The 23936-nt window shown below is 40.0% G+C and overlaps 1 long non-coding RNA gene across 2 annotated transcripts in view; it reads left to right on the forward strand.

Annotated features, from left to right (window-relative positions):
- LOC104910903 overlaps window positions 1-15031 on the forward strand; it is a 31871-nt gene extending 16840 nt beyond the window's left edge. For both annotated transcript variants that reach the window (XR_004159717.1, XR_004159718.1), the window contains 3 exons: window positions 952-1096; window positions 13757-13847; window positions 14920-15031. This is a non-coding gene — a long non-coding RNA (uncharacterized LOC104910903). The remainder of the gene's footprint in view (window positions 1-951; window positions 1097-13756; window positions 13848-14919) is intronic.
- Window positions 15032-23936: the final 8905 nt, after the last annotated feature.

Genomic DNA, 23936 nt, shown 5'->3' on the forward strand with positions numbered 1-23936 from the left:
AGAGTGGTTCTTGCTGATAATCACCCCAAAAGGAGAGGGGAAAAAAACCTGCACTTTTCTTCAGAGGCTGCTCCTGAGCCCTGCAGAAGGCTGAGATCAGCCCTTGGATCCATGCCTAGAAATAACTGGCCATTGGTGTGCCTACAGTGTTTTGGGGCTCATCTGTCCAGCCAAAAGGGCAGCTGTTGCCTGTATTTCCACAGGCCAGAGAGTGGAATGTCTAAATGGAGATTTTTTTTCTCAGTGGATTTGTAGACATGCTGAAGAGAAAATCTAACAAATCCATTCTTGCCAATGTGGTTATTTTCATTATTTTATGGATATCTGAAATGACTTTTTTTTTCTTTCAAACATCACAAGGAAAAATCTTCAAATGGGGATTCATATACTGAGGGGATGAGTAAAGAGTTATATTTTTGGAGCATGTCAGGTGCTGCAGTTGAATCTGATGATGGACTAAAACTAGGTGGACATCAGCTTGTCATTGTGTCAAGGTCCTTGGTGGTTCCTTCCCAGTTCCTCCAAAAGGCATGGCCCTTCCCACCAGCTGAAAGAGGTCTTGGTCCTCTCTCTTCATCGTCAAGAGGAGAGGTGACCATGTGCATTCTCAGCCTGAGACAGCAGTGTGGTCTGGCAGCCAGGAGGGTAAAGTGCATTTTTGGGTGCATCAAATACAGCATGGCCAGCAGGTCAGAAGAGGTAATTCTCCCCCCGTATTTAGTATTGATGCAGCCTCAGCTTGAATATTGCATGATCCTGATGATCTTTGAATGTCACCTCCAAATAACTATACTATTCCATTCTGTTCGGTTCCTTTTCCATTCTGTTCTGTTTTGTTCCACTCCTTTCTATTCAGTTCCCAACATGGTCAATGCTACAGGCAGAGAAGGATGAGGAAACAGCCAGAGGGTTGCTCTTTTTCAGTTTTACATCTGGATTTTGTCTTTCTAGGAATGAAACCTCAATGAGAAGCTGCTGGGCGTACTGCAGGTCCCACTCCCTTGTGAACATGCTGAATCTCTATCACTTTCCCTAATCAAGTGGTGACAGCAGGTCCAGGAAGAGCAGGCTGATCCAAACTAGTGCAGAAGAAGAGGTTTGTTTCAGTGCTAATTTCTATGATGAGTCTTTCTGGTTTATGCTAAGCATGGGAGATGCTGTTCAAAAACACTGTTATGCAAATAACTAAGTCTGGATGTTGGATAAATGCTTGGAAGTCAAAGACTTATTTGGACAGATTGCCAGATTTTATACTCTGAAATTCTGCCTTTTGGGGTTAAAGGGCCCATATGTATCTCTAAGCAAGTACTTAACATTTCTTTGTGGCTAAACCTCAACAGCACCTTGGAAGAGATCCAGATGTGCTCCTTTTCTGTGGTGCCTTTATTGTATAATGAGTGTTAAGAAGCAAGGTGAAAAACTTCCTTTGTCCACAGAAAAACTGAACCAGGTACCAAGAGTGTTGAACTAGGGCTGCTACTACTCAAGGAGAGGCATCCTCTTTCTTTCTGTATTGGCTGCATTGTCAAGATCATTATTTTGATTTATGAAAGTAATCAGAGGAACAAAACTTTCTGTTTGAGAAAACACTGCTTACTGAATTGAGATTCAGAAAAATTTCTTATTATTCTGGATAGAAATGAACTCCTGGGTTCTTGAAGCTATGATTTGATTGAACCATGGCACATGCTGCTATTTTCTCAGTTTCCCTCCTAACTGCTGTTTCTTCCTACTCAGCAGCCACTGTTTGTTCCACTGTATATTCAACTTTACTACTATTCAAATGATGGGTGACTGTTACAATTACTGGGTAATTTCTGCAATTTAGAAAAATTGCTTCAGGACTTCCATTTCAGAAGGGAAAGGTGGGACTGATCAAGTTGAAAGCAATGGGATTCAGGAAGATTGATGTTAATAAGCTCAAATCTGGTAAATAAGATTTCCTTTGTAAGGCAAAGGGAAATGTAAAATAAAGTTGTCAGTTCCTTGGAGTAAGCTAAGGGCACAATACAAGCTCTCCAAGTGCAAGAATAAAAATTCAGTAGGTGCCAAGCTGGGTAAATCATGATTTTTTTTATTATTATTATTATTTTTTTGGTAGCTTGAGCATCAGAGAAACATACAAGAAAAGAAAAAAAAGGGGTCAAATTTTAAAGAATAAATTTGGAAGAGCAGCACAAGTATTCAGGGATAAAACCAGAAAGACTGAGGCACAAAATGAGACCTCAGAGATGAGCAGAAATAATTCTGTAAGAACTGCTAGTAGAATGAGGAAGATCAAAAAGAAGTTTGGCCTGCTACTCGATGGAGAATGAAATCTGTCTGCAGATAATTACAGTAAGCACAAAAAGTATTGGGGAAGGAGAAATACATATATTTTTTTCCCAGTGTATCTTGGGAATTATAGTCCAGGCTGGTTAACAACAGTTTTGAGGGAAAAAAAATCAAAACAAAGGCTCTGGGCAGACGTGAGAGTAACCTTTCAGAATCTGAAGGGAGGCTATAAGAAAGAAGGGGACAAGCTCTTTATCAGAGTCTGTTGTGATAATACAGGGGGAAGTGGTTTCAAACTAAAAGAAGGGAGATTTAGATTGAATATAAGGAAGAAGTTTTTTTACTATAAGGTGGGTGAGGCACTGGCTCAGGTTTCCAGAGGTGGTGGTGGATGCCCCATGCCTTGGGACATCCAAGGTCAGGCTGGATGGGGCTCTGAGCAACCTGATCAAGCCGTAGGTGAGTCGGGTTAGATGACCTTTAAAGGTTCCTTCCAACTCTAAGGATTTTATGATTCTATGAAGTACTGTACAGGATTCCCATGTTGTCGATCCTGAAATCTGTTCTGTGTGGTGTTTCATTAATGACATAGGACATTCAGCTGGAAGTCTGCGTCATAACTTTGCACAAATCTAGAGCTGAAAAGAACTGCAAGCATGTTGGAAAGAGGAGTTAAATTTGTGTCATGAATTGAAGAAATGTCTGAAAAATGAGGCTAAATTCATCAAGGAAAAAGCTCAAAGTACTGTTAGGCAGAAACATTTCACTATGTAAATAGGCTGGGAAAAAAAATGACTAGAAAGTAGTTCTCCAGAGGAATATCTTTACATTAAAAGGTTGAAAAATTAGCTGTGATTAGACAGTGGTGTGCTGTTGTGAGAAAGTCAAACATCCCACTGTCAGGTTCCATCAGGAATGTGCTCTGCTCAGCGTGGGAATATGATGTCCAGGTTTGATCAGTGAGATTTGAAGAGAGTTGTGGATGACCAGGACAGAATTCATTCTTCTCTTCTAATAACAGCTATGGGTCGTTTTTTTTTTGTAACCTATGAGCAAAAGTGGAAGGATATTTGATTATATAGTGGTGGAAAAGAAACAGTGAAGCAAGGCTTTCCAGTACATAAAAAGTCATTTCAAAGAGTATTTGTGGTGGCTAGAAGAAACAATGATGTGCTTGAATTAATGTAAGGGAAATTTAAACCAGGTGTTAGGAAACCTCTTGAAGGGTAAGGACAATAAAGCATTGGAATAGATTCATTGGAGAGGTTGTGAAGTTCCCATGACTGAAGGATCTTTAGGAATACATTGGACAAGTATCTCTCAGAAATGACATAAACCCATACTGCCTTCGAGTACAGGTGTCTTTCATTCCTGACAGGGTTACTGTTCGATGGCTCTGTGCAAATCTAGAGATGTAAGTGATTTACTGGGAGAAATTCTCCTGGCCGAGCCATTATCTGCTTCCTGAAAGGGGAGTGTTTAGCATAATTCAGTTGGTTTATTGCTTCTCACTTATGTTCAATTAAATACTGGAGGTGAGTGGGGGGAGGGCACTTGTCAGACCCAGCTCCAGGAGAGCTTGGCTCCAGCTGATCAAGAATGCCATGATTTGGATGTACATTTTCAGTTAAGGCAACATGATGCTGTTAATCACTCTACCTCTCCTGCTTGCTACCCTCTTCTCTAAATATGTTGTCTTTCTTGGAGACAGCCTGGGGAGCTGTAAATCTCTGAAGAAATTCTCCATATGCTGATGATTTTCAGGGAACTCTGCCATACATAATTTCTGATAGGAATGTTTGAATAGAGAATTAATTTACTTTGGGTCCTTGATTATTCTGTCTTCCAGTAAGAAGAGTATTGGCATTAGGCTGAAAGTTAAACAAGACACCAGTTTCCTTTTTCTTTCTCTCTGATCTTCACATTCACAATAGGACTGTTTGAGTCAGAAAGCAATGCAGATGGGATGTACCAAAAGAATTGTATTGAGCTGCTGAAGTAATCTCTTTATTCCAGGAGCTTCTAATGAGTAATGAGGCCATGTTTCATATAACTCCAGTTAACATGGCAACATATGAGTGTGCATCCGTCTACAAGCAGAGAGGCTTTAATAACACACAAGCAAATTGCCTCATGCATTTTTCTCTGTGAAATGGCAGCCTTCTCTTAGGAGACATAAAAGGTAAGAGTCCTGCGAATTGCTGAAAGCCGTCATAAAGCAGGAGGGGGACGAATTAATCAAAATCACAACACTTGAAAATATTTAGATTCATGGTGTTTTGGTCCAAAGCATATCATCAGATCATGAAAAATCACAGCCCTGGCCATCGACCCTCACCCAGTGCATCTTTTCTCCACTGCTTCTGTTTGATTTCAGAGCAGTGTTTGTCTTCACCAGGGTGCAGAAGGAGGCAGAATTCACCACATGACTGGGAAACTTGTTCCAGCTGTTTGAGGACACGTGTTTATAATGATGATGATTAGTTTGATTTGACTCGTCCTCAGATTCTGAGCACTGAATCTTGCTATGTTGCATTTTTCCGTGCGTGTTTACAGACTGTACCAATGATGGAGCAACATAGGCTGCTATAGCAAATGATGAGCTTAAATTCTGTGTGTTTGCTTTTGGAAAAAGGCTTAATTAAGGCAATGGAGCACCATCTGAGAACACAGCTTAACTGATGTTGGCCTTGAATGATACAACAGTCTGCTTACAGACACAGTTCCTTCCTGCATGGCACTGCTTCGTTGGTATAGTAATTTGCTATGGGAATTGGGAAACTCTCTAGATAGCAGATTTGTACCATGCTCCAGTCCTCCCTGGAATAAAAACCCCAACATCTGTAGATGGTCCCTCTTTTAATATCCTTATTCTGTTCTATCTTTAGTAAATGTTTATTTTTTGTCCCCCCTCCCCTCCCCTCCGCTCCCCTCCCCTCCCTTTCTGCTTTCACAGACTTTTAGAAGGAATTTTGTGTCACAGCACAATCTATCAGGCCTGATCTTGCTTCAAACACTAGGTACCCAACTAAAATTCAACCACAAATAGATGAACCATAAGTATTAGCCACATCTGAAGCTTAAACATTAAGCAGTTTATTCAAACTCAGAGGATAAATAATATGGCCAACTATATTTGGCAAGTATGACAGTGCCTTTAAAAACAAACCAACCCATGGGTTGCTGTCAAAGGCAGTACAGAATTTGTAAGTACGCTAACAGAGATCACAGTGACCTCTTAGCTCTGTTAGAAGATATTTAGATAAAATTTAAAGGGGCCGCAGTATTTAACTCTTCATTAAATGTATAAAACATGTAACCTGTCTTTGCCCATCTGGAGACTGCAGTGTTAATGAGTTAACTGCATGTAGTCTCTATAGAGTCACATGGATAATTTGGAGCAGTGTCATTTCAAGCTAAGGATAAATACAGCTTTGTATAAAATGAGTTCTTGTTCCAGCAATAATTGCTGGTGTGCTGTACAAGACGGTCCTGAATCTCCCTATCAGTCTCATTCCCAGAGCAGTAAGGGATACAGATTTCCATAAAGGGGCAATGCATTTACTAGTAGAGTCAATCATTTTGTAGAGATGTTGGCACAAGGAATCAAATTACTCTCGTAGTTAAAGATTTTTTTAAAATAATAAACAGTTAATGGGAAAAGAATATGTACACAGTTTATATTGCACTTCCATACTTTAGAGTACCAGTAAAAAATGTTTCTTAACATGAGTAAAATAGTCCGGTTATTTTTATGCTGTAGTCAATGACAACATTTCAGAAGAAATCTTTTCTTCTTATTGAAATGATCTGTATGTTATTGTGGTTTCTGTTCTCTGTGCTCATAACAAACCTGTTTTTATCAGTCTCAGTGTTCAAATATGCAAATCTAGATTCATCAAGGATGAATATAGAAAAAAAATAGAATCTCGCATATGCTGTGCGTCTTGACTGCCTTGTCAAAGGGGTGTAAGAAGTATTATAGTGTATGAAAAACCTGTTTTGTTTGTGGAGAAGCAAGGAAAATATTAATATTTAACCTTTAAAATGATTATTAAGTAATTAATACTTTTTAAATAGTAGCATGAATTAAGAAAGAAAATCTGACTGGTTAATCCAGTCAATCCATGAAGTACTCCATGCTTCAAAACTTTTGGATGGGAATCCTGTATAGAGAAGGTTTGATAAAATGGGATCTGACAGATCAGGCAAAAGTAAATTCTTCCCACTACAGAGGGAAAAACTGAAGGCCTTCCCTGGCAGAAGATATCTGTTCTTTATAATAAACATAAAAGTCAAATATATTCTGGATTTGAGATCTCCTATGCAATTTTCTAAGGTAAGATCAGATACATTACCACTTCCCTGATTAGACAGAATCAGTGTTGTTTCATCTCGGTGAACCTCTGCTCTGTTCTAATTCTGGACAATAGGGCCAAGAAGATTTTTTTCAACATGTTCCTTCGTCAGTCCTTTTATTTATCACAAATTAGAAAAATTAAAGACAAAAATCTCTTGCCTACAACAGTTTGGGCTAGAAGAATCTGTTCTTTGAGGTAAACATCACCAAATGCCATGAAAAAGCGATGAGGACAAAATTCAGATGGTGGCTAATTCTTTTTTAGGTTGGAGTCTCTCCAGAAGTATTGGAATCAAAGCTGGTTGCCAGTCAGCATGTGTTATGGCAAAACGCAGCTAAGAAGTGAACAAGACAATGAATGCATTTAATGTGACAGCACCACTTGAGGCATTTTCAGCTCTGAAGAGAGTTAAGTCAACCTTTTAAATCATAGGCAAACTTGCAAAACATTTCCATGTTTTGCAAGCCTGCAACCTGCCAGAATAACCCTTTTGTTTCCAGCTGAAAAACACACTTTATTAAGCCTAAACCACTTTCTATCAAAAGTAACCATGACGTAAATGGTTTTATCTTGCATGTAACCAAGGCAAGAAAACATTAACCAGCTGGTCCCCATTCGGAAGCATCTGTAACCATCTGGAGTGAGCCCCAGACCACAGCGCAACAGCTCAGTGTGGGACGAGGCATGACTCAGTTTGTGTCTGCCAGAATCAACATTCACTGACTGGAACGTGTTCAGACCCTCTTTTTAACAATTCTCCAAATGGTCTTTACCAGGCATTAATGTAACCTGATTTTCATGAGCCAAATGAAAGTTGTATGGTTCTGGCTGGCAAGGGATGGCAACGGGTGGTCCTGTGGTGTAGGTGGTCTTGGCACGTGGATTTCAGTTCTCAAAGGCAGTGATCCTGGGATCCTTTTTGCACAATGGCTGTTCTCGTTAAGGTTGGGTGATTACTGACATTGTGGGTCAGAAATGAGAGAATTGCCTCTTTTGTGCTTCTACTTCCCATTTCTGTGCTTTGGCAGCTTCATATTATCATCACTGATGTTTCAGAAAAGGTCTGTGGCTAACTACAAATGGTTTCTGTTATGTCTATATTCATGAGAGTGACAAAAGACTTTCCTGTGGCTTTACTATTTGGAAAAAATGTCTTGTTTCATTTGAATACTGAGTTTTCCACTGAAGTAATTAATGTGTGAAACAGACATTAGCAGATATGGCTAAGTTCACCCAAATATCCATCAAAAATATTAATCTGAAGTACTGCGTGAGATCTACCTGTTGTGAGCACATGGAGTCCTGGAGATGCTGTTCTAACCCTCAAGTGCTTAATGGGCTTTCAGTGCACCTTACCACTTGTCCTGCTGGTTTTGGACCTGTAATTGAACTGTGAATAGCAAAGAGCTGAAGAAAGGTACAGTGTAGTTATTCCTTAACATTTAATTTTCACATTACAATTCTTCCAATGTTTCCAAAACTAGACTTTCAACCATCTCTCTAAAATTTTTGGCATATACAATTGCAAAAAGAATAGGGGTGCTTGGGCCTTATCTATAACATCAAACAAAATAAATTAGTAGTAAATCAGACCTGAAGAAAATAACGTTTGGTCCAAATGGTGAACCATCTACAGACTTATAGGAAAACTCAATCCATCTGAATCCATTGGGACTACTTGTAAGAGTAACAGGTTATTAATATGATGGAGAGGATGTCCTAACTAGCCTGACTTTGGAGAGCTTCTGCTTTCTCTGGAAATGCAGGTTTTCATGTGTGTTGCAGTCACTTTTCTCACTAAATTAAGAATCTCCATGTACCTTCTCTTAATTCTCTCCTTATCTAAGTGGAGAGAGTTGAAATTATGTATTTTACAGTACACTGTCACATAGGATAGGAAAATGCAACTTTATTCAGGTACCCTTGTGCTCAGGGTTACTCCAAAGCAGCTGAATGAAGAACAAATTGTTATTTTAATCATTAAATATCCTGCTAAACTCCTTTCAGATTCAATTTTTTAAGACTTCTGCGTGAAGGACTGCATAAAAACTATTTTGCTTTTTGAATGCTTTCTTCATTGAGCCACAGATTTTAAACAGGAAAATGACTACCCCTAAACTCTTTGTTTTTGGATTTCCAAGTTATCAACTTGAACTTTCTCTGGTGTTGCATTAGTTTTAAATAATATGATCCAATTTATCTGTTGTTTACAGAGGCTTTGTAAGCCAAATCACTGGACCTCTTAAAAAAATTACCAAAAGCTTGCTGCAACCTGTAATCATAGATGAATTCATATTATAACAGAGTAGGATTAATAATGCATGTAATTATAATATACAATTTTCTTTAGGCTTTTCTAATTATAAAAAATTACAGATAACATCAACAGAGCGATTCCGAAATGCCTCTCATTTATTATGTAGCTCTCTTAATCAATGCTCTGCCACTGGAAATCAAGTCAGAATGCTATTATGGCCTCTCCTTCTGGATTTAATTACAGTAGTAACTCATGGCTCAAAGTCTGAGAAAACACACCATGCAGTTTATAGCTTTGAAGAACAGCTATTAATCCTGCCATCTACCTCCCAGTGCAAGCCAATGAAAGCACTTTAAAAATCTTTATGCCTGAAGATAAACACACACTTACAGTAAGGCTTAAGGTGGAGGTGCAGAGAGCCCAGGCACTGTGTGCACTCTGTACATGTGCTGTAGAGCATTCTCTCTCGGGTGATGCTCTCCAGGTGTACAGATCTCTGATCTGTTTGCCACCCATCTTGAGTGATTATCCTGCACTATTAACATTTGTAAAGATGCTTTCAGGGTGTCATCCCCTGTCTGTGGATAGTCTGGAGTCAGAACAGCATTTTTTCCGGAGAGATAGGCTTGCTACATTTGCGCATCTGTGCCTCTTGTGTGCTTTTGGAATCGTTTTCCATCGTGAATCTCCAACCTGACAATCAGCTGCAAATGGGAATAATGCACTCTTCCAAGAACCTGAATTAGTATCAGAAACCGCTTTTAGTTTTGGCAGCAGCAAAGGAGGATGTCTCTCCCTCCAAAGCAGAAACATGCTATGGGCTGGGAGCCAGAGCTGCCTGAGGTCCAGGTCAGGGTGAGGTGGAGAGTACAGGAGGGTGAACATGAAAGCTTGTTTTTCTGAAGAAACTCTTTTTAAGAAAACCTTGTCTTTCAACAGAAAGACAGTTAAAATACCTAAGATTAATACCTGCCAGTGCCTATGTGTTTCAAAAATGATTGGTCTGTTGTGACAGGACAAGGGGAGATGATTTCAAATTGAGAGAGGGGAGATTTAGATTGGATATAAGGAAGAAGTTTCTTACAGTAAGGATGGTGAGGCACTGGCACAGGTTGCCTTCAGATGTAGAAGCCCCATCCTTGGAGACACTCAAGGTCAGGCTGGATGGGGCTCTGAGCACCTGATGGAGCTGTAGGTGTTCCTGTTCACTGCAGGGGAGTTGACAGATGGCCTTTAAGTCTCTTCCAACTCAATCAATTCTATAACTTTATGATAAAAGAAGTTTTCACTTGATCTCTCAAGCTGCCATCTTAAGAACCAGCTTTTTTTTTATGCTCTGTAATTTGTGGAAGAGAAAACTGAAACATAACTAGCTTGGTTATTTTATTGAGCACCTTATTTGAACTCATCAGGGCTGCAATGGCCTCAAAGTCATCTTCCAGTATTCTCAGCTGGCTGAAAGTACAGTTGATGTCCATCTCCATCTCCACTGCATTGTGATCAGTGTGATCTGCAAGGTTATCAGAATTGACCAGAGATATGTTTTGTACATTGTGTTGTTGTTGTTGTTGTTTTTTTAACTTAAATATTATTTCATCAGAAAATGTTGATTATTTGAAGTGAAAAGTACTGGCAGGAATGGCTAAGCTTTGCAGATTGGTCTGATTGAAAGACACTGACATTTCAAAAGTGATATTTTGAAACTGCCAAATGCCTTACAGAAAGAAAAAAGAAATAAAATGTTGGAATTTTACTGATTTTTTTTTCTTTCAAAAACATGGAGATGAAGTACTGTGACTGACCAGAATGATTTTTGTATATTTTCAGTTTGCTAGCCCTATCCAAGTTTCAACACTTTTGGCAATAAAAATGTGGTTTTTAAAAATAATATAAAATTGAGAGTTGAGGACAGCAGTATTTGTCCAACTCTGGTTTCCAGCTCGTGCTCCAGTGGAACCTGGGATCCATCTCACCTCAATAGACAGGAGAGAAGGGGCTGGAGGCACAGCAGGACTTTGTACAACATATTTTATGTCAAACTTGAGAGGATAAGAGTAGGAACAGCATTTGGGCAGAGCTCAGGCTAAGCCTGCCATAGAAACATCCCTTTACTCACATCCTTTCTGACATCAGCCTTCCAAGAGTAAGATGTCTTGTCAAGCATCTGAAAAAGTTGTGCAAGCTTTTACTACATTCCTAGGGAGGGACTATCACCCATTTGTAAGAGTGGTGCCTGTGCTGCCCTTTTAAGATGTATGTTTGTTTTGGCTTCAGGAGGGGTTCTTGTAAGGCATCACTGGTGTTACATGGTAGGAAATGCGATGGTAGGGGCACCTGTGTACTCTTTCCTCATGGCAAAAAGTCTAAGAAAGTATGGCTAAATTGAAGTGAATTGATGGTTGGATTAGGTGATCTTAGTGGTTTCTTCCAACCTTAATGATTCTATGATTCTATTCTGTGATTCTATGAAATACTGTGGGAAGCAGAATTTAATTATTTTTCAAATATTGTTATTGCTTAGACCGAAACCTGCCTCAGAAACCCCTGTGCTCCCATCCCCAAAGACAAGATTATTCCATGTTTTATAAAAGAAATTATGTAGCCAACTGTGTTTTCTAAATGTGCTTTCAAAGTCATCACAGGAAATAATCACGACAGGAAATAATGGAATTCTATAACTGTCATATTTCCAGAAAAAGCTGTGAGAAGAACCTTCTGAGTTATGGATTGAATTCAGTTTGATGTCTAGTACTGAGGGTAGGAAAAAAACAACAACAGTTTTCCAGCATTCAGCTCTACTGCTGTTGGGAACCACGTGCAGGATGGCAACGAGCCGTACTGTCAGCTTGGAACGGAAGAATCCAGGCTGGAGGAGGAGAGGGCTTCTGGTTCCAACAGTGTGACCACTGACACATGAGACTTTAATTTCAAGGGAGAAACTGGAGCAAAAAACATTGCCAAATCTGGTTCCATAATGGTCTGGTATTTTGCTTGCTGTGCCTGGTGTCACAGTTGTGATCCTGGTTGAAACGGCAGCTGGTGCTCCTTAGTTGAGAGCATGATAGGGAGGTGGTGGAGCTGGAGTAAGAACAGAGAAAATCCTTGATGTGTTGGTGAGGATATTTCCTCCCCTCCTCTTTCCCTGACTGAGAAGAAACAGTAAAGCTTTTTTTCTTTCCAGTTATTATTATTATTATTATTATTATTATTATTATTATTTTAATGCAGTTCTGTATTCATGAATTGCAAAAACATCTTGACATGTGCACATCTTGACATGTGCACAAAGGCTTGCAGGTATCATGTCCTCGTGCTCCTCAAGGACTTCAGTGCTGGGTCTCTGTACCAGGACATCCCAGAACTGCCTGATGAAATGACTCGCAGGCTGCGGGAGGTAATTTGCTCTGGGAGCTGGGAGAAGAGCAATCCATACAGCATCCTCAGAGCAAAGCAACACAAAGAGAAACTATTACTGCCCTGTAATCCTCCAGGCACGCATTGCTGCAACATTGTGCCATGAGAGCCGTAAGAATTCAGATGCTCTCTTATTCCCTTTGCCGTTCTCTGAAGAGGAGGGTGGAGGGGAAGGTTGTTTTCTTTCAAAGATGATCACTTACCCTCTATTTACTGTGAAGGATGGGGACGAGGGACTCGGGATCCCAAAGCTTTTCACAGTTTTTGTTGCCTAATTATTCAGAGAAGAGCTCCTCCTGGCATTGGGGCTGTGTCCTCTGCAGCCGAGCTGAGGGACTCCTGCCCTTGTAGAAGGTCTCTGGAAGCGATCTCTCTCAGTAGGATAACACTGAAGCCCTCAGGCCTGTTTCACTTGGATTGTTTATTTATTTTTAATAGATTCACATGATGGAAGAAGCACATCTTCCGTATTGTCTTTTGAAGGCAGATAATTGTGTTGCTGTTGCATTCATAATCGGCTTGTCATGCCCAAATGAATTTACTTATATCTGTCTTTCCCCTAAAAAAACAGCCCTGCTGAGTTCTCCCAGTGGTTCCATCAGCCACAAAACACTGTTGTTAAGCAAGTGCTGCTTTATGCTGTCTAAATAGACGTGGCTCTTCTCTTGTTCCTGCTGTCAGGCATATTGTTAAATTGCTATGAATCTGCAGTGAATTGAAATTCACCATTCCAAGGAGAAAGAAGTTATTACTTGTAATTAGGATTATTGGATAGCAGCACTTTTGACTCTAGAGCTGATGACTTATCATCAAAACATATCCTTTCATTGTTTTAAAATATTCCCATCATTCTTTATGTATAGTGATTAAAAAAAAAAAAATTGTTTAAATAGCAGTCCGCTTAAAACAACAGAAACACACTGAGCTTCACAGGCTGCTTCCTCAAGTTATGGATGACTAAATGTAAGCTTTGTCATCGTGCAAGATCCCTCTCCGGCTGAAAAAGAATCCCACTGTGATGGGCTGGGTCAGAGATACACTGAAGTAACTGTTATCCTGCAACAGGTCTGACAGAACTTCAGAAAAGATTTTCAGTTGGAGTTGAAATCAGTGTGGAAAACTGTTTCCTTCTTGTTTGTTTCCACCCTCCTGAAATCAAGATGATTTTCAAGGCAGGCTTAGATGGGACCCTGGGCAACCTGATCCAGTGCCTCATCTAGTGGTTGGTAACCCTGCCACAGCAGGGGGTTGGAACTGGATGATCTGTGAGGTCCCTTCCAACCCAAGTAATTCTATAATTATATGATTCTCTGGAAAACTTTATGGTACAGTTCAAAGCTCTTTTCTGACAGAGGAGAAAAGGCAAAACAACATACAGAAAAGATGCTGGAGAACATTGCTTGCTGCACCCTATTTTAACCTTTCCCTCTTTCCTGCTTTTGCTTTGCAGGTTTCCAGTGGGACAACTTTTGTGACTGAGCAAAGAGAGGCATCATACTGCTGACAGACATCAGCTGCATTTAATTGATGACGAGATAAAGGTAGGAAATGAGCTCAAGTGGGTCAAGCATAGAAGCTTATAAAGGTTGCATAGAAACCCAGGATATTGAAAAAAAAATTGGAAGGTAAATTTTGAAGTGGACAGTTTCAAAGGTAAGAACCAGTCTTTGATCTTCAAAAGTTTATAAATGAGAGAATACTGTCTGTTGAACTCATCATGTGTCCAAACAAATGGAGTTTTGAAGTATCAAAAACCTGAAGAAGAGAAATAAAAAGGGATATTATTCAGATGGTCAGCCCAAATGACAGCATGGATGTCTCTGATAGTTTTAATAGTCTCTGTACTATAGCTTACTGATGTAAAAGAAATACTTTTTGAATTTCTAGCTGAATTTCTGAAAAATGATGTTCAGAAAAAACAAACAAAAAAAAAGTGAACCTGCAATAAGAAGGGCTTCAGATTGTGCAAGTTTCTGAAAGCGTCACAGCCTATCAAAAACAGAGGAACATTTTTAGGTAGGAGGAAGTAGTGAAAAACATTCTAAAATGCTTTTGTTGTACTTTGTTGGTTTTGTTTCTTTTTTTACTTTTTACCAAGTGCTCCAGGCCTGCATAAAATGTTTGATAAAGCATGCTCATGAGTCCTTGTGATGGCAACTGTGGGCAAGCAAGACTTGAGAGTTTTTAGCTGGGCCCTGCCATGGCCAGCCAAGCCTGGGGAAGATCTTCAGGCAAACACTTGATATGTAAATCTGTGCTCAGCTCTGCAATGATTCTTACCTACTTGGTTCCCAATAGAATGAAACTAAAACCTTAAAAACATCCCTGCAGTTTTGCAGCTGAATTACTGAGCTGGAAGGGGTATATAGATGAGCAGTAAATGTACATTTTTTCCAGAGATGTTTCTTGGCTCATCAAAACCAAATTTCTGCATTAATTTGTGTATTTGCTTATCTTAGTGAGCAGTACATGACTGGAGGATATATGTAGTCTGTGTGCTTCTCCATGTCTTACCATCAATTACAGCATTAGTTACCCATGTTTTCTATTTCTAAATACATCTGGAGTTTTGTTTTTAATTATTCATTGAGACAGAGGCTTATTTTTTACCAGAGTTTCCAAGTGTGCTCTTAGAGCTATTGGAACCAACATGTGACAGCCAGAGGAAAAAGAGGAGTGGACAATGGACTTGGAGATGTCAAGGCAGCCATATACAGTGAGGAGGTAAGATTCAGTGTTTTCTTCTATTGTGCCATCTCAGGGCATCCTGATGGAGTTTTGTAAGACAATTGCTTTTTGTAAATGAGTTGTGACAAGCAATTAGACACTGCTCCACACATCTTAAGAAAGGAAGAACAGAATAATTGAAAACAGGGCTGGGAGAGCTCTCAGGAGGTCACCCAGGCCATCTCCTCACTCAGACAGGATTGGCTTCACACTAACCACTCCTGACATATGTTTGCCTCACATGTTTTCAAAAACCTCCACTGACAGAGGTCCCACAACCTCCCTAGGAAATGCTTTCAGGTCTTATCTCTGCCTAACATTATGTCTTTCCTACTGCCTTGCTTGTGTCCCTCTCGCTGCTGGTGTGACACCACTGCCTCTTGTCAGGGTCCCAGAGGGTTGGTTATTTCCTTTACTCTGCAGCTACAAGTCCATTTGTTTGGAGACTGCTATCAGGATTCCTCACAGCTTTCTCCTTCCTAGACTAAACAAATCCCATCCTTTTAATCTTTCCTTATAATATATGGGGTTTAAACCTTTCCTCATTTTTGTTGTTTTCCTCTGGACTCAAACTAACTGGTCTGTGTCTTTCCTGAAAGCATTGGCCTAAATTATGCTGACTCAATTTCTGTGGCTGTGTTCCCTTATCCTAATATTTGTTGTGCAAGAGGTGCATTATCCATGGCTGCAAAGAGTTTCAGAAGCCTTTATTGAAAGCCTTTGTTTAATGTCCCATCTTGGATCTAATGTCTGAGTGTGTATGGACTAGAGGAGTTTCAGCATCTTTGCCAATCTCTGGTAGCTTGAGGAGTGCTAAATTTTAAATATGGGAAAGAGGAGGTGAAAGGCAAATGTTAAAAATACATATTGGCTATAAATATTTTCTAATCCTCTGTGCTGGCCTCCAACTGCCCATGTCAGCTGAAATATCTTGGGCAGTGCAAATGTCTGTGCATGAGAGCAGGTCAGCAGAGCCGGCTATGGTTAAGCTTCAGTTAACTGCGATGCAGAATTTGTGGCGTGTTCTCATGGGAGTTGGTCATAAGGATCTTCCCTGCCTGAAAGAAATCTGACATTTTTGGCTTATATTATGCTACCTTAGTCTTGAAACGTCCATTGATGTCAGTGTCAAAATGCATCTTAGGAATCAAGGTTATGGTATCTTGTACTAGGTTTCTAACCCATGTATGGGCTAGGATGGAAATGGGTTTCCCTTCCCAAAACAGCTGAAGGGCTAGATGACTTTACCAGTTACATATGTCTCATTAACACTTCCAAAGCCCTTTGGATTAGGCATGATCATGATCTATCATGGAGGGAAAATATATCAGCAGAGATACTGATTTTAGGAATTTAGGTTTGACTTTAGGAATTTGGTCCTTTATTAATTTGAAGGGAAAAAAAAAAAAATCTTGCCAAGGAGAAATTAACATTATAATTCATCTGGGAAATCAGTAAGTGTTTTGTGTGTCAAAAAAGATAGATTTCCCAACTAGTCAGATTCAGAACTCCCACTGAGATAACCAAGGGGAAAACCCAGAGTTTCCTTGAGAAACTGGGAGGGAGAGGAAGGGATGGCTCCAGTATGATGTGACTCCCTTTGTGTCAGGGTTGTTGTTGGCTATCCTCTCCAACAGCAATGTTATCTGGGAGATAGGGCTCCCTTCAAAACAAACAATTATAATTGACTTCAGCAACATTCATACAATTTTTTCCCAGAGCTGGGAACTGGGCTGACACTGCAGCATGCGCTGATATCTGTAAAATAAAATGAAGGCAAATAGCTTTGTTTTGAGTATGTGAGGTTAAAGTTATTGCTACCTCTCTTGGTTTGGGATTTCTGCATCTGACAGATTGCAGCCTTTTAAGAGATTGGAGTTTTTTGTTTTGTGCCATATAGTGTAGAACCACATGAAGCAAGAAGAAGAAAAGGAGACTGACTAATACTGGAATTGTTCTGGTGTTTTCTCAAGCAGCAGAGCAGCAAATAGTTTTCCTTGGCTTTCTGGAAAATATCTGACCTTGATACTTCATATTCAATTTATGTAAACAATTACAAAAGAATCTGAGCCAAATAGAAAAGGCTATTTCTTGAAAACCTGCAGGGAATGCACATGGGAATTTCCCACGTGCTGTGGCAATCTTAAAAGTACCTCCATGTAACCCCACAATATTAATGATTAACTCCAGAACTGTGAGTTTTTCCGTACCTCCAGTGAACTTGATGGTATGTGTCTTCAGTTGTACACTGTATTGGTGAAGGATAGTAAAATATATGTATATATGTAAAATTTCCCACTTCAGTAACTTGCATTTAACAAACTGTCTGCTACATTTCCCCTTTGAAATCTAGGATTTCTGTGAATTGCACAGTTGGTAGATATCACAATAAGGGAAATATTTTGTGGCTAAGCTGTTTGCTAAGATACTCTCGCAAGAACGAGCTGGAAGCAGTTTTGTTCTTCTGAAATTACTCAAAGATAGAGATGCTTTGCTCAGGGCACTCACCCACACAGAACAGCATGGACTTTCACAGATAAGCTGAACATTGTAGATATCATGTTTATATGAAGTTCATTATTGGTGTTAGCTTTGTGATTGGTTTCCCTTACATGTGCTGAAAAAGACTGAAGCAGCAGAATGCACTTTGAAAGGTGCTTTCCCAGAGCAAGCGGAGCTTCTTGTGCAGGGAGATCTGTTCATCTGTTCAGCTGTTGATGTTGTGGGCAGCACTTCTGAAAATGGTTTGTAGGTGCAAGCTGTCTAATGAAGCTTTCAAAAGGTGCTGAGTGCCAAGCCCTTGCTTTTCTAAACCAAAAGTCTTTCCCATAGCAATTAGGAATATTCCACCTTCTTGGTCATTTTTCTATATCTATTCCACTTTTGTTTAATTTAGCAGTATGGTCCATCAGTCACCATCACTGTGACTGCTTGGTGCAGTGTTAACACTTTTATCATTAAAATTTCTGGAGCATGACTTTTTAATTAATTCAGCTTGAGAGACTTGAGCAACACTATCATGGGTGCCAAGTCAGGGCTCATCTTCACAAGGCTACAAAGTGCCAGAAAGAAATTGTTTTGAATTGTGACCTTATGAACCAGCACACCTCCATTTTGGAGCATTTTTAATATCATTATATATAGAACCATAGAATCCTCAGAGTTGGAAGGAACATTTTAAGGTCATCTAGTCCAACTCCCCTGCAGTGAACAGGGACATCACAGCTAGATCAGGTTGCCCAGGGTCTGATCCAGCCTCACCTTGAAAATCTCCAGGTATGTGGCATCCACCACATCTCTGGGCAATCTGTGCCAGTGCCTCACCACTCTCACTGTAAAAGACCTTTTCCTTATATCCAACCTAAATCTAACCTCTTTGAGCTTGAAAACATTTCCTCTTGTCCTGTCAGAACAGACCCTGCTGAAGAGTCCATCCCCTTCTTTCCTATAGCTCTCCTTTACATAGTGAAAGGCTGCTACCAGGTCACTTTGGAGTCTTCTCCAGGATGAACAGCCCCAGCTCTCTCAGTCTGTCCTCATAGGAGAGGTATTCCATTCCTTAGATCATTTTTGTGGCCCTCCTCTGGATGCACTCGAACAGGTCTATATCTCTCCTGTACTGAGGACTTTGCATCTAGATGCAATACTCCAACTGAGGCCCCACCAGTCCAGAGTAGAGGGGCAGGATCACCTCCTTTGACGTGCTGGTCATGCATCTTCAGTCACAGTCCGGGATACTGTTGGCTTTCTGGACTGTGAGGACACATTTCTAGCTCACGTCCAGCTTCCCACCCACCAGTAACCCCAGGTCCTTTTCAGCAGGGCTGTACTCAATCCTTTCATCCCCAGCTTGTATTGATAGTGGATGTTGCTTTGACCCAGGTGCAAAACCTTGCACTTGAATTTGTTGAACCTCATGAGGTTCTCCTTGGCCCACTACTCAAGCCTGTCTAGGCCCCTCTGGATGGCATTCTCATTCCTCCAGTGTGTTGACCACACCCTGCCATAGAATCATTTGAGTTGGAATGGACTTTTAAAGTTCATCTTGTCCAACACCCTTAAAATGAACAGGGTCATCTACATGTATGTCATTAGTCTTATATAGATAATTTAATCTTTAGATAGATAGACAAATATTCTATAATATAGATAGATAAACAATATAATATATAATAATATAATAATATAGATAGATAGACAAATATTCAAATTGTTTATATAGTGACTAATTCAGATCTGGCATTCCACTGCTGTGATGCAGTGGATGCCAGGGACTTCTGACTGCAGTAAGAAAGGTTAAATATCTCCTCAAACTGGACTGGGGATGTAGGCAAATGGAAGTAGAAGATGCTGAAGCAAAAATAAGTAAATAAATAAATAAATAAATAGAAATTAAGCTTTAACTGCACAAAGAAGCAGAACCTATTTTTCCTTTTTTGAGTCTCCCTCCTTTGAGGGGTTTCTTCCTTGAGGATCTCTAAAAATCAGCTTGAATCTTTGAATTCTCTTCCAATCCAAGAACATTCTATGATTCCAACCCCACCGCAGTAAGCACAGTTGCCAACCACTAAATCAGGCACCAGATCAGGCTGCCCAGGGCCCCATCCAACCTCACCTTGAACACCTCCAGGAATGGGGTGTCCACAGCTTCTCTGGGCAGCCTGCACCAGGGCCTCACTGCCCTCTGAGTGAAAAATTTCCACCTGACATCTAATCTAAATCTCCTCTCTATGCCTCTATTGTGGATATAATTCACTGTTCATCATCTGTGTGCATGCACTCAACTATGCATATGTATGTGTATTAAGCTTTTCTGTGCCTAATATGCAGAGGATGTGGCTTTGTTTTTGCCATGCTATGAACTTTACCTTTCTGTTGGGCTGTAGGGGCTCACATGCTCAGCTTGAAATGAGGCTTGTTCTCAAGCTAGATATTGGCTATATTTTTTGTGGGGTTTGGTTTAGGTTTCAGACTGTGCTAGAGTATGTGTGGTTAGGACATCTTGCCTCTGTGTACAGGAAGCAGATGATTATCTGGTCAGTACGGTACATCTCTCCCTATCTATCTGCTTGATTAATACAGGATATGACTCTGCCACAGCTTTTACCTTCAGATCTTACTTCAGTTGACTCATGCTTTTAGAACAAGAGACCATAATTTTCCTTTCAGATATGATTTATTTCACTGTTTTTTGTTTTTTGGGGCTTTTTTTTTTCTTCTTTAAAAAAAGAAACCCAAGCAAGCTTAGAAGTATCCAATCACTGGCATTTAACTGATGGGCTTTTCTTTATCCAGTGTATTCCATTTCCCAATACTTTTAACTTGACTAGAGCCACACGTTGTCCTCATTTTTAAGCTATTTCCTGCTAGAAATGCACTAGAAAATGTAAACATTTTCAAGACCTCTATATTTTGAAAAGTAGGACTTGAAAAAATTATTTACTTATATCTCTCACTGTACTGTGGAACTATGGCTTATTATTTTCCCAGTAGACAGCACAGACCAATGTAAGAACTTCATCTTGCTGCCAGCTGATATGATAAAAGTGTATCAAATGGAACTTGGAGTAGGAAAGGCACACTTTTCTGGATAGTCTCATCACTTTTACCTTATTATGGAATTTTTGGAGTGCTCAGACATTAAAGAAACTAGCTGGAAATGAAAGATCAGGCTCTTTTTTCAGGTCTGGGCAGGCAAAGTCTTCACTTCTCACCACATTACTCAGGAGCTGTGCACCTGCCAAAGCAATTGTTAGGCTTCAGGCCAACATCATCCTGGCCTGCATCAGAAATAGTGTGGCCAGCCCCTTGTGTGAGCCACTGGTGAGATTGCACCTCAAATATTGTGCTTAGTTTATTAGTAGGATTTTGTTAGATATTAGGATAACTTCCCCACAGAGAGTGTTCAGTTATTGGAACAGTCTGTCCAGGAAACTGGTGGGGTCCCCATCTCTGGAGATATTTAAGAGACGTGTGGATGTGGCACAAGATATATGGTTTAGTGCTGGGACTCAGTAGCTCAGGTTAAAGGTTGGACATTGAGATCTTGAAGGTCTTTTCCAACCTAGATGATTCTATGATTCCATGATTCTATGATCAGTTGGAATCTCCCAAGAAGGATTTCATGATGAGATTATTTAAGACTCTTTGAAGTGAACTTTTTGAAGTGAGGGTGGCCTTGGTCCTTCTCCTGGTGGTAGTGGGTGCAGGTGAGCCCAGCTTTGCTCTGTGCCACCAAACTGAAGGTGAGGTTTATATCTTGCTAAGGAGATCACAAGCTGCAGAGCAACCAGTTTGATGGAAGGATGGGTCCTACCTCGCTGTGCTCCAGAACTGGGCTTTATCTGGGGACTGGGGATGGGACAGGCTGCAGAGATTGTACTGTCCACTAAGGTAGGAAGATGGTGCTTAGAGGAGATGCTCTGCTACCATCACTGAACTGGGTTTTCTTGATGCTGAGAAGAAACTGTCCGTGCCACAGTGCAATCTGCAAAAATATGCTGTGTCACAGACATTTTAATAGAATTAGGAAAAGGTGTTGCAAACTGTGGTAAAGCATACCTTAATCACACTATGCAAGGAATCCAGCAGCTCTTGCTGAAGGACTCCTGAAATGATCCACCCAGTTTATGATTTCAATAACAGCACGCAGATAACACACTGGTGTGCCCTATGACACTGGCATACCCTACTAGGTAGGTGGAATATGAACTTGAAGAATGACTGGTCCTCTGCCCATGCATGAAGCACGGGCTTGCTAGGACTTATTAAAGTGCTGTTTGTTTGCCTCCTAATGGTTTGCTTATGACAATGAATGAGACAGCTGTGACAGTGAATTCACCAAGAGCTGTTACAGAGATTTCAGTTCTGACAACATTAGCTGGGGAGAAAACCTGAAATGATGCTGATATTAGTCATATAGGCATCTGTGATGATGTACAGCAACTATGTTTGAAATTACAAGGGATATTGAGTAATTAGTATGAGTAAGAGAAAATGGTCATGTAAGATTGAGAAACAACCAAATACAATGCTAGAACTTTGATAATTGCACAGACAGATCTATATGTGTATTAAAATTCTCACATGCCCAGTGAAAGATGTCTTCCACGTGGAACAGGCCTGGAAGGGCCATGCAATGTACGTGATCTGTAGCTGTCAGAAGTGGCTTTGGCTTTTAGATAAGCCAGCTGGTGATCAGATGCTGGCACTTGCTATTTATTTTGCAGATCATACCTGTGGACATATTTCCTTAGCAAAGCTGCCGATTGTGACAAATATGTATAACAAGTGCAGTCTTCTATTGATTCTCACATTCTATTTTCTGCTTTTGGTGGAAACAGATGGAATTCAATTTTCTCACAATTACTATTAGCCAAGAATAACATCACTTAAATCAGTGCGGGGGAGGTGGAAAGTTACAACTGCAAAAACACACAGCCTGAAAAGCTGGATATTGAAATGTGACTTGCAAGTAACCATAACTGATGTGTTAACCAGGCCCTGCTTCAGAAACACAGTTCAACATTTTCTGAGCCCAAAGCATTATGTCCTACTGACATTATATGTGTGGCACCTGAAAAAAATAAATAAATAAAAAAAAAGAGATCCAGATAGTTTTTATGGGTTATCCTCATAGGATTATTGATATTTAAGTGGAAAAGCCTCACTAAATAAATGAGGTGGGGTACGGGTGGATGCAGCTAATGTTTATGTGAGCATGTGCAATTGTATCATAGACTCATTAAGGTTGGAAAGATCTCTAAGATCTCCTAGTCCAACCATCAGCCCATGCCTGTGACTACTGTAGACCATGTCACTGAGTGTGACATCCACCCTTTTCCTGAAAATCTCCAGGGATGGTGACTCCACCACCTCCTTGGGCAGCCTGTTCCAGCACCTGACCATTCTTTTGGAGAAAAAGATTTTCCTAACATCCAACCTGAACCTCCCCTGGTGCACCTTAAATTCATTACCTCTTGTCCTATCAAAATCTCTTACAAAATCTATGCTTTCCTTACAAAACATTAAAGGGAATTCTTAAGAAATTAAAATGTTAGTCCATAATTAGAAAAGAAGTCAACAGGTAAGCATGTAATCATATCACATCAATAATTTCCAGATTTTGAGGCCGTTTTAGATCAGAATGTTGTAAATTTGGAGAGTATGTGTTGCGTGGCTAATATACGAGCACACTGAAAAGTCCTGCAGTGTGTGAAGATTAAGGGTAAAGCAAGTACTTAAAGTTAGGAAGTCCCATAATTAAAGGTTTTCCTGAAATCTCAGTTTGATGCTGATTTTTTTTTGCTTCCTGCTGAACTCTCTCAGATGATGTGATCACAGGTATTTCAGTTCCATGATTAATCGTGGCCTCTGGCTTTGTTTAGTAACTGTCCTTTTCATTGTTATGGTATCTTAACAATTCCTCCAAACTACTCAATTTCTGTTCACAACGGCCTTGTAAAAAGTCATTATTAGATCTATCGTAAAGATACTGAATGGAGTCAGACAGTTCTGTGTCAAAAAGGCACCAAGATAAGATGATGATGATCCTCTATTTCAAAGCCTTTAGTATTTTATGGTGTTTTATGTGTTCATAGCAAAGATCCATGGGAATCGTACAGCTGGTGTCTGAAATAAGGCATGTGAAAAAATAGGATGACCTACCAGTGGTCATCTGTGAAAGGCTTGCCCCCAGATACATGTGAAACAGATGGCTAAATGCCCAATAAACCCTTTTTTTTCTTCTTCTTTTTTTCTTCTTCTTTTTTTCTTCTTCTTTTTTTCTTTCTTCTTTTCTCTTTCTTCTTTTTTCTTTCTTTCTTTCTTTCTTTCTTTCTTTTTTTCTTTCTTTCTTTCTTTTCTTTCTTTCTTTCTTTCTTTCTTTCTTTCTTTCTTTCTTT

Source organism: Meleagris gallopavo, chromosome 4, assembly GCF_000146605.3.
Source record: "Meleagris gallopavo isolate NT-WF06-2002-E0010 breed Aviagen turkey brand Nicholas breeding stock chromosome 4, Turkey_5.1, whole genome shotgun sequence".
Taxonomy (NCBI): Eukaryota; Metazoa; Chordata; class Aves; order Galliformes; family Phasianidae; genus Meleagris; species Meleagris gallopavo.